The following is a 5551-nucleotide window of genomic DNA, read 5'->3' as shown; positions in this document are numbered from 1 at the left end:
GAGAGAGAGAGAGAGAGAGAGAGAGAGAAAGAGAGAGAGAGTTTTACTGGCTGACTTTGAACTTGCTATAAAGCTGGGAATGATCTTGAATTTCTGATCCTCTGGCCTCCACAGTCCCAAATTCTGGGATCTCAGGTCTGTACCTCCACAGCCAGTTTCAGTTACCTACATCTGAAGAAAAATGACTCTATTACATTTCCTCTTTGCTGAATAGCTTCTTGAGTTTATTTATTTTTCAAAGCATTTCAAGAGCACGGATGCTCTTGTGCTTCTTTCTTTGCAGTATCTCCGTAGTGAAAGCTGCTTTTGGATGCTGTTTGCTTTCTGTCTGAGGCTTTGCCTTTGACTTGTAGGAAGACTCCTGATGCTCCCACAGAGCTCAGCTCATTGTCTCCTTGCTCGGTGTTTCTGTTCCTGCCTTTAGCTGCAACTGGATTTCTGTGCCATTCCCTGGAGACCAAGTTAGGGCGTGCACTGCTGCTGTCCAAGTGTCAAACTGTAAGCATCTGGGATATATTTAGAGTTTGAACTCACACTGCATTTGCACATTAACTAGATGACAACAGGAAAATAAATGCTCCCCCTTTGGTTGTGAAGCAATGTCTGGGCTGAGAGCCATGTGAACTTGCTGCTAGTCCACATAGCTCTGATCCTGTATTGGATTACAGGCTCTCTGACTTGCTTCACTCTGACTCTCTGTCTCTGTCTCTGTCTCTCCCCTAATGCTAGGGATTAGACTTGGGTCCTACTTGCTGTGTAAATGTTCTATCACTGAACAACACCCTTAGGCCCCTTGCTCACCCTTTGTGAGGAATTCTGGAAGTGAATCTATTATAAGGGTCACAAGGCCTTAAAATCATTGTTACTAATCAAGAACCAGAGAGTACTGCCTCCTGAGATAAGAGGACTGTGGTTTGGCCAGATGGAAACCAGCCCAGGATTTGCTGAATACTGATTAGTCTGAGCATCAAAATTTAAAATGGCCCAGAAACTTTAAACTGTAGAAATGAGCTAGTGGCTGCTGCTGGGGTCAGGGGTAGCTGGAGTGAGCAGGTTCTGCTGTCAGCTGACAAGGCCAACAGACAGGACTCAGGCGTAGAGTTGGAATGTCAGCTGCTGGAGATGGAAGAAGGCCCAGCCTGGGGCTGGTTGGGGATAAAGAGACTGTGACTCATACCAGGAAAATTATTGGTGATCAAAGGGCTTAGAGTTAAATTGGATCCTATCAGCTTGTAAGGCCTGTAGAAGTCTGTGCAAAGTTCACCTGGCATTTTAGGTTGTGAAGAGGTAAAGGACTGAGATTGCTGATGACACTACAGAGCAGATGTGTAGGAGGAGCAGCCTGAATAAGGGCAAGAGTAAGTGGCTTTGAGGAAGAACTCAATGACACATAGTGCTGCTAAGGAAGTAGATAGTTTGAGTTGAGTAGTGACCTAAGGATGTCACTGCTGTGGGATGGAATTGACCATAGGGTTTGTTGTTGCTGTTGTTGTTCTTGGTGTGTGTTTTATGCAGCACAGGCTGGCATCAAACTATGTAATGGATGACCACCCTGTGGTAGGCTTCTGAATGCAACGTCAGGTCAGTTTATGTAGTACTTGAGCATTGGACTTAGGGCTTTGTGCATGCCCCTCAAGCACTGTAGCAACTGAACCATACCCCCGGCCCTGGGCCCCGTGTTTATATCAGAAAAGCATAACAGGAAACCGCTGCAGTGAAAACAACCCGGACTGAACTCTGCTCAACCACCTTCTCAGCCTGGCCTGTCTTTGTTGTTTTGTTGTTTGTTTAGACAGAACCTTCTTGTATGTCCCATGCAGCCTAAGCTGCCCTCAAGCTCACTCTCTTTCTTAGCCTCTGAAAGTGCTGGGTTACAGGTGTGGGCTACCAAGTCCAGCTTGGAGTTCTGGAATTTAAGAGCCGGGAGTTGCTTTGACTGAAGCCCATTGTTCTACTCACTGTGAGGTGGGGGAGGCCAGAAGGATATCATTACTCAAGCTTGGAGCTTCATCAGGACACTAGTGATTGGCAGAAGGCCAAGGATCCTAGTGAGCACTCAGTAGGTAGGTGGGGCTTATGAGTTCTCAACTGACTGAGAACATTTAGTCTCTTGGTGGGTAGTTTATGAATGCTGTACATTTAACAATAAACAAGCGCTGGGTGTGGTGGCGCACGCCTTTAATCCCAGCACTTGGGAGGCAGAGGCAGGCGAATTTCTGAGTTTGAGGCCAGCCTGGTCTGCAGAGTGAGTTCCAGGACAGCCAGGGCTACACAGAGAAACCCCGTCTTGAAAAACCAAAAACAAAAAACAAAAAAAAAAAAAAAAAACCCCAAAGAAAACCAACCAAACAAAAAAAACCCCAAAAACCAAAACCCAAGCATTGTTTTTGATTGCTTAGAACTAAGTTTAACCAGAACTAAGCTGTACCAGAGAAAAACACCAGACAACTTCCTGTTTCTACAGTGTTCAGGATGCTTGCTGGATGCAAACCTGTGTGCTGACATGAGTTCTCACACAGAGCTTCCAGCCCCACAAGTCCTGGAAACTCCACGGCTGTGCAGTTGAGACTCTGGGAACCCTGCCATTCACATTCTTCACAATTCTCAAATAACTTTTTTGATTTTGTATATTTAAATATCCCAGAATAGCCTCTTGAGCTTTAAGTTTGATGATCCAGGAAACTATTTTTAGCAGGATGAGTACTCCGTGACTGATGTATTTTATTTGAGAAAGACAAATTGTTAAAAAGTTGTGGCTTTTTTTTTTTTTTTTTGGACAGGGTTTCTCTGTGTATCAGCCTTGGCTTTCCTCAATTTGTAGACCAGGATAGCCTCGAACTCACATTGTTCTTCCTAAATGCTGGGATTAAAGGTAGATGTGCACCACTATGCCCAACTTGAGCTGTGACATTCTGAATGGAAAAGACTAATAGGGCCAACAGGACATGTTGATGTTGGTTACAAAGCTGGGAGAAATATATATATATATATATAAATTTTTTAGTAGTTTAGCCAAAGGTTGGAGGAAGGCTTCCAAGAGAAGGCAGATAGAGAGTCTCAGGTTCTTCCCACCTTCTTTAAAGAGAGTCATACTCCATAGCTTTGATTGGACTGGAACTTACCAGACCAGGCTGGCCTTGAACTCACAAAGATCTTCTTGCCTCTGCCTCCCAAATGTTGGAATTAAAAATCTCTGCCACCAGGAGAAGGTCAGTCGATCTTTCAGGTTGTGAGGACACTTTGGACTAGGTAGTCCAGCACTTGATAACTCAGGTGAGACGGGACTCTGTCATAAGTAAAACCAATGCAGTCATAGGGGTTCTGTATCTCCTACAGGCAGGACAAAAATCGGAGGAAGGAAGGTCAAGGCCAACCTTAAAAGAGGTTAGCTAGGGGCTGGTGAGATGGCTCAGTAGGTAAGAGCACCCGACTGCTCTTCCGGAGATCTGGGGTTCAAATCCCAGCAACCACATGGTGGCTTAAAACCATCTGTAATGAGATCTGATGCCCTCTTCTGGAGTGTCTGAAGACAGCTACAGTGTATTTACATATAATCAATAAATAGATCTTTAAAAAAAAAAGTTAGCTGATTTTGTTTTTGAGGTTTTTTTTTTTTTTTCTATGTTAACTAGACTAGCATTGAACTCTTGGGCCCAAAGGATCCTTCTTTATTATTTTTACAACAAGGTCTCACAGGAACAGTGGTGTCATCTATCTGCCTATAAACCCAGTACTTGTTGGGCAGAGGCACACAGGTCTGTGAGTTCAGGGCCACCCCTTTCTATATAGTGAGCTACAAGCTAGCTAGGCTTGCATATTATAATCCTGCTCCCCCCTGAATAAACAAATATACAAACAAACAACAAAATGAAGACGGAATCTCTGTTGGCCAGGCTAAGTTTTTGACGTAGCTGAGACTGACGCTGAAGTTCTGATTCTACTGCTTTCTCTTTCTAAGTTCAGGATTATGGGTGTTTGCCATGACTGTCTTTCAAGGGAATTTTTTGCTTAGCTTTCCAGATAGCTGGACCAATAGGTATATAGTACCACCTTCGCTGACTTCCTCAAAGCTCTAAAAATTGCAATATAAAGTATGTAACATGGTTGGAAAGAATACTCAGTGGTTAAAAAACACTGGCCACTCTTCCAGAAGACCATGGTTTGATTTCCAGCCCCCATAAGGCAACTCACAATCAACTCTAATTCCAGTTCTGGAAATCTGACACCCTCTTTTGGTCTCTGCAGACACAACTGAACATACATATATGCAGGTAAAACACCCATACACATCAAATAAATTGAAAAAAAATGTAGGGGCTGGAGAGATTGCTCTGCAGTTAAGAATTCTTGTAGACCTGGGTTTGATTCCCAGAGCCCACATGGTGACTCACAATTATCCCCAACTCCAGTTTCTTGGGATCCATCTTCTGACCTCTGAGGGCACCAGGCCTGTGTACACATGGTACACAGACATAAATGCAGGCAAAACCCCATACGTATAAAGTAAAACTGAAAAAATTTTAAGAAAAAAAATCTGTAGCATACAACTTACCATTTTAGTTGGGTGGTGGCACATGCTTTTAATCCTAGCACTAGGGAGGCAGAGGCAGGTGGATCTCTGAGTTGGAAGCCAAGCCTGGTCTACAGAATGGGTTCTAGGACAGCCAGGGCTACACAGAGAATCCTGTCTGGGAACAATAACAAAAACAAACCTAAATTCAAAACCAAAACTCTGTCTCCCTCCCCCCAAAACCCCAGAGTTTAAAACTAACTTGGGCTACATGTGACCCTGCCTTAAATTTTCACTCCAGAGTCACCAAATATATTCACAAGGTTGAGCCAACATTACTGAAATTTTCATCCTAAGGGAAACTGTTCTGGCACAGTAACTCTCCAGGCTCTCTACTCACAAGTCTGTCATAGTCAGTCAGAATCCCTCAGGCCATTCTGGGTTTGTCACAGGGTGGAGTCGTGCAGTTTCTCCCGTGGAGTTCGGCTTCTTTCCTTTGTCATGTTTCAGTGTTCGTCCATGTTGTTGCTTGGATCAGTTTCATTCACGCTTGTTTGTTTTGGCACAGGGTCTCACTATGTAGACCTAGCTGGCCTTGAACTCTCAGAGATCTATCTACCTCTGTCTCTGAGATCTGTGCTACCACACCTTAGTTTCATTCTTTTTTTTGTTTTGTTTTTTTGTTTTTTCGAGACAGGGTTTCTCTGTGTAGCCCTGGCTATCCTGGAACTCACTCTGTAGACCAGGCTGGCCTCGAACTCAGATATCCACCTGCCTCTGCCACCCAAGTGCTGGGATTAAAGGCGTGCGCCACCACGCCCGGCTCATTCATTTTTTTTAAACAATATATTTTTTTAAAAAAATTTATTTATTTTATGTATGAATGCTTTGCTGCATATACATCCTGCCTGAAGAAGGCATCAGTTCTTCCTAGAGATGGTTGTAAGCCACCATGTAGTTGCTGGGAATTCAATTCAGGACCTCTGGAAGAGCAGCCATTGTTCTTAACCATCTCACCAGCCCTTCATTCTTTTTTTTTTT

Source organism: Mus caroli, chromosome 11, assembly GCF_900094665.2.
Source record: "Mus caroli chromosome 11, CAROLI_EIJ_v1.1, whole genome shotgun sequence".
NCBI lineage: Eukaryota > Metazoa > Chordata > Mammalia > Rodentia > Muridae > Mus > Mus caroli.
Note: the sequence above shows the minus strand (reverse complement) of the source record.